Source organism: Crassostrea angulata, unplaced genomic scaffold, assembly GCF_025612915.1.
Source record: "Crassostrea angulata isolate pt1a10 unplaced genomic scaffold, ASM2561291v2 HiC_scaffold_101, whole genome shotgun sequence".
NCBI classification, from domain to species: Eukaryota; Metazoa; Mollusca; class Bivalvia; order Ostreida; family Ostreidae; genus Magallana; species Magallana angulata.
The window spans coordinates 28,810-43,000 of NW_026441656.1; the positions used below are offsets into that span (position 1 = coordinate 28,810).

A 14,191-nucleotide genomic window follows, 5' to 3' on the forward strand; every position below is an offset into this window, starting at 1 on the left:
GGAAATCTTTTAAACATTAATAAATTAATGATTCATTAAATACCAAACAGTGTATGACTTTAAAATCTAAATGGTTTTAGTAAACGAATAAAAAGGAACATTGAAGGGTAGGATAGGTACCCACTTGTCAATCAAAACAAAGACATAAAATCATAGGCCTGATCGTTATTTTTAATCGTGATGGGTAAACTAGGTATCGGGGAACAGTGTGATATTAGGCAATTTACAACAATTTTAATTCCTTACGTCCTATTTTAAGGATTTTGATGCCATGCTTATTATGTAATTGTTAATAATACGAGGGTGTATAGATCAGTAAGCTACCGATATAATACTTAATATAAAACAACAAATCCCTACTCATAATTTTGAAAGAATTTAATTTGCTATATTCACATTCACTTTTGCGATCTTCAACTTTCCAGCTATCTTTATGGGGATGTAAGTCTCAAATTGATGGTAAAGCTAAGCATACAATTTAAAAGGGGCTAAGACACGATTTGAGCTCCTAATTATCAAATTTTAGTTTGCTCATGTTTTATGTCTAGAATGATAACTATGGGTATCATTTTTGTTTCCTCAAAATTGAAAGTCAAATATCAAGTTACAAGTAAGATACAGAATTTAAAATTATTTGTTTTGTAAAAATAAAAAAAAAGCTCGTCTTCTTATTGTTTACACATATGCTGTATTGGTATACGTTTCAAATAAATGGTGCTTTTTCGTTGATAGTATTATTTGTTAATACATTGAATCAGTTTCTCTTGTTTGCTAGTAGTCAATTTGTCAAAACATTGTAACTTTACATTATTTGTAAACAAATATAAGAATCGAGCTTTGTCGACATAAACATGCATTCTTAGCTCATTTGTTACTAACATTCAATTTTGGTTGATTATTCAAAATGCACAAGTAACATATTTTATGCATAAAGAATATAAAAATAGAAATTTCATCACAAATCGTGTCAAAGTTTCTTAAAATACATATACATTATGGATGGTTTCATTTGAAATACTTTAGTTTGTAATGTGTATTGTATATTAACATTAAAAATTTATATGACAAAAGATGCACCTTATACAAGTACTGTTTTTTTTATTACATTGCTGACTACCATTGTTTATTCTCTATTTACGATCTCTATTTATTGTTCTATTTTATAAACCAAACATTATCTCAATAGTGTTTCATATATTTTATGAAAGAGCAAATACATTTTAATGAACTGAACGTGTGATTTACTGGCGGCTTCATATTGCCGGCTTGTATTTATGGATTTCTGGTTGTCAGAAAAATAAATGCAAAACATTGCTCATAAACTCCCAAAAGGCGAACTTATCAATCATAAACATCATGACAATAGTTAATGAATGAATAATGATCTTGCACAAAACTATCAGAAATATGAACAATGAATAAACTTTATGTATTATGTATAATTTTTATTCACCAAAAGGGAAAAGTTTTGTCAATGAATTGGAAATATGTTGGCAACTCGTGATGTATGAACGCTTTTTATTCCACCTGTATTCTATATGATATCTATTATCAGTTTGTGATATAATTTTTTTTTCAAAATGACATAAATAGGTAGCATGTGAACATAACTCAGTTGCATGTCGACATAAATAAGTAGCATTTAGCATCTTGGATGTCACATGTGGTTGTTATTTGAGATTTAATATAATTCTTATTTGGTAAAAAAAAAGTTATGTTGCATGTTGACATAACTATCTTGCATGTCAACATATTTATCTTGCATGTCGACATATTTGATAGAAAAATAACTTGCACACAAGGAGCAGAGATATGTCACCATACCAAACAGTTACAAATGATAAGTCAACCCTTTTGTAATGCAAAAAGAAAAAAGACAAAAGCAGAGGAGAAAGAAATAGCACTTAATAAAATAAAAAATGTGTGCTGGTTATAAAGAAACAAATTACAAATATTTTATATCAAATAGACTTATAACTTTGAAATAACAATGTTTTAAAAACATCTTTTACATGACATTTATATCACAAACTGATAACTGATATCATATAGAATATAAGTGGAATAAAAAGCGTTCATACATCACAATTTGTATGTATTCGTCATACATTTTATAGAAAAATAATTTGCTCACAATGGGCAGAGATATGCCACCATACGTTTGGACTTTATAGCCTTGATAACACAGATGTAACTTTAAAATCTTGCTCTGCTCTTCAAGTAAAAGGTATTAGAAGAACAAATTCTCAAAAGAAATCGTTAACTTGCATGTCAACTTATTTATCTTACATGTTAACAAATTTATTCTGTATGTTGAAAAAACTTCTTTTGCAAACTGACATGTATGAGGCAAAATTATGCTACAATAGTAACGAGATTCGTACTTCATCACGGATATCTAAAATCCAATCATTATTGATTAGGAGTGTCGAAAGGTATATAAATGGATTAACCACATACTGTAGTAAATTAGTAGCAAGATCATTGTTGATAAGTACCATTCTTTGAATTTTATTACAGAAACGGGACTTTCTTTTTATTACCATTATGTTAGGTGTCTTTTTTATTATTCGTGATATCATTTCGCTTAACGTGAATTTGTATTTTGAGAGAAATGAAGCTTTTAAAGATCTGATTCCTATCCATGGTGATGTCAACTACATAGACACAAAGAATGACCTGAGTATGTTCGAGTGTGCTGGAAGCTGTGAATTTTGCGCCGGATTTCTGTATAACAGTGGGTCAAGAACTTGTCATCTTCTGAAAACTCTTCTCAACGAGACAATTTTCAACAGAAGTCGTGTGGATATTGGATGGGAGCTTTATGAAAGTTTGAAAGGTATGTTGAGAACTTGTTAAACAAAACTGAATAATTGATACATTTTTAATGAAAATGTAAGCAAAACATTGTTTGTAAATAGAAATATAAATACAGTGGAATCATTTTGATTCGTGGGCGTCAATGTTCGAGTGCAAACACAATTTTCCTGGTTCGTGGGGACGTAATTTCGTTGGTAGTGCCGTTGAGATAATTTTAATAGATATTAAACAAATGATTGTGTAAAGGTTCGTGGGGATGTAAATTCATGGGCAAGAGTTACCCACGAAAGCCATGAAAATTGGTCCCCAACGATCATTGATGATTCCAAAGTAAATTAAGGTTTTTGCAGATGTTTGTTTATCGAAATTAAACATGTATATTAAATGTACATAAACCAAATACTGCATGGTCCATTTTGAAGATAAAAATAAATATTTATTCATGTTGAATAAATAAATGTAGCAGAGGAGAAAACAGTCAATAAAATTGAATTAGCTCTTGCGAAATAAATGGAGTTAAAAGAAAACAAGATAATTAAGATTTTTTTACAACTTCGTTTCACTTTTATATAATAAAGTTTATCCTCGTTATTAACTTAACCTGAAATATTTTAATGCAAATTATTATTATTTTTTTGGAATTTTATTCCCCAAATTCCTAGTCTATGACATAGGTTCAATCCCTAACATTTTGAGATTTTTAAAAGTAGAAAGACAGTAACTAAGGAAAGGATCCAGATTTAACTCATTCTAAAAATACATTTATCATTAACATATACATGTAACAAAATGTTGATAATTCTAGGTTAAAAAAATTATTTATTTACATCTAGATCGATTTTTATAAATATTATATTTTCCATAAAACAATTCATGGAATATGTGTGTAAATTATATCAAAACTAATTTTGTATTATTACATAGAATTATAGCAGAGACATAAATAACAAAGATTGGCAACTGATCGAAATCTCGCAAAATCCTGCGGTCCCTATTGTAAAGTGTTCCCAGTTTAAATCAGTTTATCTTTTACATAAACAATTATATCGAAACATAAACAGCTTAAACATTTTACCAAAACATTCAAAATATCATATTTTCATGAGTTTGTGTCATATAAACAATATTAAGGTACTTCACTACACCGAGACATATACTTTTTAAGACACTACGTCACAAGATGCCGATTTAAATGTTTTGTTAAACTGTTTGTATCAATCGATTCAGATGTATATCGTAATAGCTCAGTGGTTAACGTATCAGGCTTGTGAACCGCAGGTCATGAGTTCGAATCAGCCTGGCGCTTTTGTTTATGTTTACTGAATGACATTTTTTAAAATATCATTTTTTATCTAAAATTACACATTATTTCCCCTATTTGACACATATACTTCTTATCCATCATGCTATCTATCATAATCGAGTAGTTTTCGGCTGATTTGAGAGAATATTTTAAGGTGTAGTGAGGCACCTTAATTAAAAGAAGAGTTTTAGGAGGCAGTTGGCTACCCGTCGTCCGATATGATTTACTTGGATATCATGATAAATCGTTCTAGAACAACAGGTAGCCAGATATAAATGTATGATCTACTTGGATATCATGATAAATCAATCTCAAACAACGAGTAGCCAGAAATAAAGATATGATCTACTTGGATATCATGATAAATCAATCTAGAACATCAGGTCACAAGACAAAAAGATATAATGTACTTGGATATCATGATTAATCAATCTAGAAAAACAGGTAGCCAGATATAAAGATATGATCTACTTGGATATCATGATAAATCAATCTAGAACAACAGGTCACCAGATATAAAGATATGATCTACTTGGTTATCACGATAAATCAATAATGAACAACATGTAGCCAGATATAAAGATATGATCTTCTTGGATATCATGATAAATCAATCTAGAACAACTGGTCACCAGATATAAAGATATAATGTACTTGGATATTATGATAAAACAATCTAGAACAACAGGTTGCCAGATATAAAGAAATGATCTACTTGGATATCATGATAAATCAATCTAGAACAACAGGTCGCCAGATATAAAGATATGATCTACTTGGATATCATGATAAATCAATCTAGAACAACAGGTCGCCAGGTATAAAGATATGATCTACTTGGATATCATGATAAATCAATCTAAAACAACGGTTAGCCAGATATAAAGATATGATCTGCTTAAGCATCAGTTTCTAAGGTAACGATGTCATTTGTTTCATGACGTAGAATAACGAGGTTGGATCCGTTATCTAAGTAATTTTTCATTCTATTCGAGATGAGTGATTCTACACGCATTCCATTAACCATTAACTCTCACATTCCAAAAAATCAAGTAGACACCGGTTTTATAAGTTCGGATTTCGGATCCTTAGTGAGATTATGTGCTGTCGAGGTACTTTGTGGTAAAGCTTTGAGAAAAGCATTTTCTTTATTGGACCCCACAGATATCGTAAGAGTCCAGATCGCTGTCTTTGGAATGGTGATCACGCCATTATTTGGGTTATACACGTCCCCGTTGTTGGTCAATACGTTCTGAGGTTTATACCTACCGTTGCGAAAATCAGGTTTGAACAGGTTTGGAGACGCTGAGGCATAAAAAGGCGGGGTGTCTACAACATTTAAGCAAAAAGTACAATCATATGTTATATTTCAAATTTTCTCAATAATTACAACTCTTTAAGTTGTATTGCCCAAGTAGCATTGGTCAAAGTGTTTACATGACAGTATTTTTAATTTGTATTCTTAACCTATCACTTGTCTTTTTACAATTAATCAACAAGTCTTTTTCTTTAATGTTCTTCCTTTTTATTGTTTTCTTTTAGCAATTAGTATGTTTCCATAAACTATCACGAGCTTGAAGTTTATTTTTAACTTGTTCTAAATCTCTACATCGTTGTTTACGTTTCTTTGTCACTTTACATGTTTTTGCTGACAACGTTAGGAAGACAAAAACGAAACAAAATTTTAAACCAAAATAGAGAACCATCTATCCAGAAAACATTAAAAACGCCGGGTCAGCTGTTCCATTGATCTTTACTCTGACTATGTTCCCGAAATGAAGGTCATATACAACAAACCCAGTGCTTGACTCTTTTGAATCTTAACTATCGGACAGATTTATCCCCTCAGAGTGTAAGATGGTACACCCCACCGTTACGTCTTTGACGAGGAGATCTTCTGTTGTTTGTTGATGCTGGCTACTGGCAGTGGTCCAAGAAAAGACGTACCTTCCGCTAGATTGACATGTAAAGATACTCGATGATTTATCATAAGCCGCGCCCTCATTGGATATGACGTTGTTGAATATGACGTCATTATCCGTCACTGATGTTGTGTTTCTGATTGACAACATCTATAAAGGTTTTTTTTTCTTTTTGTTGGAAATCAGGTATTCCAACAATTTGTTAGAATTCCCATGGGCACCAATTGCGCGTCCATTGTTAACAGAACTACTTCTTTATTTATATGAAGCAGAATTTATTCAATCACTCGAACATGAAAAAATTCACTCGCTGTGGCCTTAAGCCCAACATTGAGGTACATCAACGACGTATTATCAATTGTTTTTTCCATTCTTACGTCGACTCGATATATCCCAGTTAACTTGAAATAAAAGATACTATAGAGTCTGAATCATCTGTTTCATATTGAGATATTTTATTAGAAAAGACATTAATGGTAACCTAACATCAAACTTCATGAAAATATGATTCCATTTTTTCCATCGTCAGCTATTTTACTTATGTAGTTATATGCCTTCCTCGCCTGCGTATGAAGTTTTTGTCTCATTTGATTCAATAAGCAAGAGCATGTTCTACATATGACCAATTTCTAAAACGAGGCAAGCTTCTGACAAACTAGTCGAAAAAACAGACTATCGATGATTTTGACCATTATTTCGTTAGTTCTATGGTAGTTCTATGGTCGATACAATTAACGACCTTGTCAGTAAAGACAATCTTCCGCAAGGTCGAATGCTTACTGACGTTTTGCATACTAATTGTAAGACCATAATTAATCACCTAATTGTCTACGGACTTTTACGTTTTTTCCCGATTACGACAAAAAGCACACTGCGAGTGTGACCGGTCAGCAGAGGATTCTCACTCCTCCTAGGCACCTGATCCTACCTCTCATTTATTTAGAGGTCATTGTTTGCTCTGCTCCTGTTTTGTATTATAGCTTTAGACTCTTGATTTTGATTACTGTTCGATAACACCATATTAGTATAAGTTCATCATTTGTTTAAAATGTTGATTGAAAAGTCAAGCATAGTGTATTTATATGGACCTTTAATTCATTTTCATTACTGTTAAGAAACAACGTTAATTATTTAGCGCCACTATTACCAGCAACAGTTAAAATCGTTACATTTATGTAAGGCTCGATTTAAGTCTGCTCAGTAACTATTGACTTTAATTTTTACTTTATACTGGGAATAGATTTATACTGGGTTGCTATATATTTTTGTCTGATGTCAATGGTTATAATTCATGACAAGGAATTTATAAATAGTTGTTAAAATACATAAAACATTTAAACATTCGTAGTGTATCATCACGATGAAGTGTCGTTGATCTCTAACAAGTTGTCAACGGGATATGTGCTACTTGGAATAGATATATATGCTATATATTTTTGTCTGCTCTGATGTAAATGGTCATAATTCATGAAAAGGGATTTATAAATAGTTGTTAAAATGCATAACAGCTGATTAACATGAAGGTGTTAATCTTTCTTAGAATTGAAATATGAAATTTTTCAAAACAAAATTAAAACGGACATCTAATGGAACCAAACACGAAGAGTCACATATATTTGTTTAAGTGGGCTTTTTACTGCAGTTTTTTGAATACCTACTTGGTCCCGATTCTTTTATACTCTGAAATTGTCGTCGTGACTGTTTAGTCAAGCACAACAAGACTCGATTTCTATTTACATTTTTTTAAATATAAAATAAGACCAAACAAATAACTTTTATTATATACACATCATGGACAGTAAAGTTTTAAGTTTTCTGGTGTCCCAAGTCTCCATCAAGGGCATGTAGAAAGGTAGAAGAAGCCATCCTGTGAGGAAATGGACGAGATGAATAGAAATGACACGGTGTGAGACAGAAATGGACAGGTATTACCATGGCGATGGACTGCCAAAAACTGGATGGACTACCAAAAACTGGATAGGGAACGTAATAAATAAATCAGTCAACGTATTTCGAGTTACATGATTAATATACCTTACATAAACATAGGCTAAGTCACACGGACTTAAATATAACATTATGGCAAAACAGCACGCCATACAATAGCACGAAATCACAGCGAATACGAATACTGCATAATGTTAAGAGTATCACACTACTTAAAAGAAAAAAAAACACGTCTAAACGATAGACAAAATACACCGTACTACACGAAAAATATACAAGTATATCATGCATTATATCCTAGTATTAAGCACACACACTCGACACTTGACCACACAGGAATAAGCACGAGCAAACACCTTTGTTTAACAGTTCTACCCCGTAAAACCAGTATATCAAAAAGTAATTAAGAATACTTATCTAAACTCCATAGTAATGTAAAAAGACTGAGCTAGTTAAATAACAAAAGTATAAAATTGTTAAACTTACCCCTGGTAGGAGAAAGGGTTACTCAAAACCTAAGCTGCTCAAACCTGTCAGGACGAAATCGTGGCCTTTGTCTGCCAGGTCTGCAATGCGGCAATTTAAAAAAGACATTTAACAGCCTAACGTGATTTGCAGTATTATAAACTACATGGTGGCATCGGAAGCAAATTGATAGTGGGGGGAGGCTAAACTTATCAAAAATCTTGAAAAACAAAAAAGGTTTTCGGTAACATTTATGTATAACTTTGCAACAAAGGAGGGAGGTGGGCTAAACCCCCTCCCCCTGTTCCGACGCATATGCTATTCAGTTTTGTGTTTTCCTTCATAATTGTAATTTAAATCTTTGACAAAATGTTATCAAATTTTATATCATTTTTTGGTAGTAGACATAGTTATGTTGAAAGTACTAGCAAATCTTTGAGGCGAGGGACTGTGTCAAAAGTAGTTCTGACCGGAAGTATTTGATAAGCATCACCTGTTTGATAAACGGGCAATATACACCACAAGTATGACATAAATACACACACACACACACACACACACACACACACACACACACACACACACACACACACACACACACACACACACACACACACACACACACACACACACACACACACACACACACACACACACACAAGAGGGTTAATCAAAAGACTATAGCCATATTTACAGATGATAATAATGTCAATCTTTTAATGAAATTACACTTTTTGAAGATAACATGTCGTGCGCTATAATGAGTTCAGCTAAAATAATAAGTAACCAGATATAGAAACATAGTCTGAACTAGTATTGGTTTTGATAGTGATGCCGTCATTCTTCTGAAGACGTAAAATTGCAAGATTCGATCCGTTATCCTCATACGAATGCTGTGATTTACTCGTGACGGCCCTTCCGGCCTCTTTGTCGTTGACCAGTAGTGTTGTTACCACCATTTCTTTATCAATCGTATTCCAAAAGATCAAGTAGACACCGGATTTTGAAGTTTGGAACTCGGAGCCAAAGAGCGAATCCGTCTGGTCTATGTATTCCCATGTAAAATCGACAGGTGATGAAGTGGGGGAGCGAGAAGAAGCCAGAAATAACGGTCTAGAGTTGGCTGAAATAGAATTAACACATACCCTGATGAATTGTACTTTTATACATCTCTGTAAAACAGGATGGGTTTGTATACATGTCCTTCATAATAAGAATATAGATAAGACCAAATACCGGCACTCCCCGACATTTTCATATTTCAGATCATATTTTTACAGACAGACAGATCGATCGATCGATCGATCGATCGATCGATCGATCGATAGATAGATGGATAGATAGATAGATTGATCAATCGATCGATAGATTTATCTGTTCATCTTTGTCAAATAGTATACACTTCGTTTAAGAATATTCAAATACCAAAATTTGCTATTATGTACCTCTATATATGAATTTTGCTTAGTTAGATACTGTAAACCCTTGCGAGAAATTGTCTCGGGTTCCTGAGATTGTCGTCGTCGAGAAAATTTCTTGCAGTGAACCAGTCCCTGTCGTATAGCATAATAACTATACGACTTTAAAAAAAAAGGGCCTGGTTAAGCTGACTCGCTAAAACAAGACATCGCAAAAAGTCTATCCCCAGTATATCGCGAAATGACGTTGTTGCGAATAAATCTTGGTTTATAGTAACTTCTAAGAATCTCTTGTTTGAGAAATTGATTTCAGTATGTGAAATCCACTGTATTGCTGTTATATTGATCCACTAATAACGGAACGCTCTGCCATGCAAATTGACATGCAATTTCTAATTTTTTTATGGTATAAGAACCACTGGGAATCATGCAGACTGTTAGTATGTTGCAAGCTATTCGACCAATGGTCAAATAACGTATAATCGAATAGTTTTTTCTGAATTGTTCCAAGTAATAAGGACGAAGTGTATGCCTCAAAAAAATGCAATCAAAGATCCATTCATTTAATATTATGCTACACTTCAATTAATTTTAAAATATCTTAGTTTTAACATTCATTGTCTATCTATTTTTTCTTAAATTCAAATGGTAAAACATTACTTTGTAACATGACGCGTAAGCAAATTTGTTTTGTGTATTTAATGAATCCCTTACTTGGTCCAATAAGCCACCCGGAAATAGAAGAGCGGGTAGCCGTGAGGGTTTCGTTGAAGGTGGAATACCAGAAAAGTCTGTCACCGTACGACAAATTCCGAAATAACAAAGAGGACGATGTGTCTTCTTTTGTAAATGTCCATATCCTAGGATTGGTATAAAGTTCTCCTACGTAGAGACTGTCAAACCCAGTAGTGACCTCCGCAGAGATCGTCAGAGCCCAAAAACTTGTCTTTGGATTGGTGATAACGCCATTGTCCGGATTATACATATCTCTGTTTTTAGTCAACACGTTCTGAAATTTGAATCCGACTTTACGGAAAACAGAACCATTCAGATTAGTAGAAGCTCTGGCATAGAAAGACGGGGTGTCTACAAAAACGGAATATCTTTTGAAAGTGACACCATAAACAACATTGTAATTTTGATAAGGATTATTCAGACATACCGTGCTGCAGTTTTCAACCCGAAAATGTAGAAAATTCCCCTATAGCTGTTCCATTAAGGATGACTCTGACCTTGTCACCGACCTTAGGATTATACACGACGAACCCAGTGCTTGACCCTTTCGAGACGCTCTCAGATCCCCGAGGGTATGTAGCTGTAGATCCAACCGATACCTCATTGACGAGGAGATCTGATGTTGTTTGGTGATGCTGGCTGCTGGCAAAAGTCCAAGAAAAGACGTATGTTCCGCATAATTGACATGTAAAGATTCCCGATGATTTATCATAAGCCGCGCATTCATTGGTTATGACTTGGCTGAATATGACGTAATCATCCGTCACTGATGTCGCCAGTATTGCATAGAAAGCTATGTTGTTTACTGGAATATACAACTTTTTCAATTATTTGGTTTATTTCATTGATAAATTCTTGGTTTTAAATGCCCGTCATAATTATTTTAGTCATAAAAACTGTTTATTAATTAAAATTCTGAAAAATATCTTTAAGACCCCATATGAATTTAATACTTGTCGAATAGACTTAATAAACCATAATGGAATAAATGTGGACTGGTTCCTTAAATGAGGAGTGTAGAGCCCTTGAAAGGACTTTCATAAGATATGTTCAAGATGCGGCAGTGACTGAGATGAGAAAGTTGTATTTCTCTAACCCAAGTGATTAATCAATCTCATATTTAATGGTTATATATTTGGGTATTACATAAAATGAAAGTCTAAGAATTGTAGACTTGAATTAATAAATGTGATCTTTACCTGGTACTTTGTCGATGATAAGATATTAAAGGTAGAATAAACATTTATCTGTTACTGAGCAAAGGTTTCCCAAATTGAAGTTAAAAAACGTTAAACAGTGTTCGTGTTTACATTATAAATGTATTCACTGAGTAAAAGTGCAACCTAAGATTTGTTGGAACTGAATACAGAAATGTTGCCTTCGGCCATCGGTCCAACAAATCATATGCTGTATCCCAATCAATAACCTTTCAATACATAACAACCAACTTTATCTTTTTTAAAATTAAAATAATGATAGGTTTTTTTTAAAACACATTCAAACTGGACATGCAAAGGAAAAGTATGCAGAAAGAGTCCATAGTTTCATTCATTGGGCTTAGTACTGCAGTTATTTGAACACATACCTGGCTCCGATTCTTTAATACTCTGTAACTGTTCGACTGAGTGTTTCAGCTCAACAATGTCTTTCTTGATATCTCTGAGCATTGTTTCACAATCCTGAATGGACATCCATTTTGTGGCTGGTATATGTGTTGGGCTCCAGAGAACACCACATGTAACGCGAAAAGAACGTATACCTGTCCCTCGAGCATTGCTTATAATTGGTAAATTAATTGTAGAGATATTCATACAAGATTGCTATGTAGTATTATATTTCACGTGTGATGGGTTGTCGGAGTTTTATCGCGTGCTAGAGTATCGGTTAAAATATCTTAAGTGGGGTTCATATGGAAAAGGAAAATCTTCATTGAATCTCTCCCCTACTGAACTCTATTTCCTTGATTCTTAAACGTGTTTTCTACTTCATATCATTAATTACTTAAGTTGTATGCGTACTAGTACTTTCCTATTATAATGGGATTGTTCAATCTGGTTAGAAGGAGAAATAATTCGGTTTGCCTTTCTTCATCTGGGCAAATCAACGCCTGCAGAAGCTTATACTTATATTATAGAAAAATTAATGTAACATATACTAAGATTAAACGGTTTTTATTTGTTAATTTCTAAATCATATAACTTATTCATTATATGTAACACCCCAATCTACTTAAAAATTCAAAGTTTAAATTGCATAGAAATATAGGATTCATGAAGGGACTATATGGGAAGGACCTAAAATGGTCCCCAAAATTAATCAAAATGATTATAAAATTACCTTGTACAACTATAAATGTATGTTTATTTCATGTATTCAATTCAATGCTTCCAGAAAAATTGAGCAAAGATTTTAATCTAATTAACATATTCTCAGACCGAAGTCCATATTAATAGATTTAATTCAGTTAAAAAAAACTCTCTTTATCTTCAAACACTAGTATCCATTTTGTTGTAGAATGTAATGTGTTTGGTTAACTTTATTAATTCATAGTCCATTAGACTTACTCTGTTGTTGAGAGATGTTAATGAATTAATGGAGAATTAATTTTCATTTTCATCCGGGTTTTCCAACGGAAAAATCCAGTTATTAAAATGGTGAAAATGGCGGGCGGGCGGCTGCCAAAAGGGTACCCTCATTGTACGGATAACTCCTCCTACAGTTTTCAAAATAGGAAATTGTTCTTTTGCAGATCAATTGTACATATATTAGAGTTGTGCATATTGCTAGGATTTTGATTTCTGATAATTTATGAAAAAAAAATAACTTACCAGACAACGACTGAGTAAAATATACCATCAACGGTTCACAGACAAGTAGGGAGGTAAACAAAGCTTGCAGACCTTAACCCGCAACAGGTAGCTGATATACCAACCAGAGGAGACAACACCTTGAATCTGCTACCAACATCACACCCTGGACAACTCAGTCGATGCAAGACCATACCACCACTGGGAAACAGCGACCATGACGTAATACTCCTAGATTTTGCAACACACATAACTCGACCAAGACCAAAGAGGAGAACGTCTGATGCATTTGACCAATACTTTGATGTCGAAACAATTAATAGAGTAAAAAGTACCACTGACAGAAATCAAGTTTTCGTGTAATTTATTCATTATCTCCTAGTTTGGTAACTAACTTTACATTGCTGATCAAGTTAAAAGTGGTAAAACATTAAAAACTTAAAATTTTTTTTTTCTTTCAAACAAATACCCATTGATAAATGACACCATAGATTTAAAGCATTAATTAAGTACAGCCATGTTCATCCATGTCACTATGTCATCCACTATTAAAACTAAAAGTCCAATGTATTTATGTGTTGTAGACTACACTTAACATAGTAAGTATTTCTAAATACATGTACCAATGTGGCTCATCGTGTGTTTCACTTGCAAACCATGAAGAGTATACAAAAGTATATATATTAATTAACATATTGTAGCCATACAGCCCCATTGCCAAAAAGTGGCAAGTTTTTAAAGGAAACTAGTCAATCAGAAATCAAAGTAGAAAAA

The 14,191-nt window shown here is 33.1% G+C and overlaps 2 pseudogenes; both read right to left on the reverse strand.

Moving 5' to 3' along the window:
• Positions 1-5,171: 5,171 nt before the first annotated feature.
• LOC128169130 (uncharacterized) lies at positions 5,172-6,195 on the reverse strand (annotated as a pseudogene).
• A 2,884-nt stretch (positions 6,196-9,079) lies between these two features.
• On the reverse strand, positions 9,080-12,384 carry LOC128169133 (uncharacterized; annotated as a pseudogene).
• Positions 12,385-14,191: the final 1,807 nt, after the last annotated feature.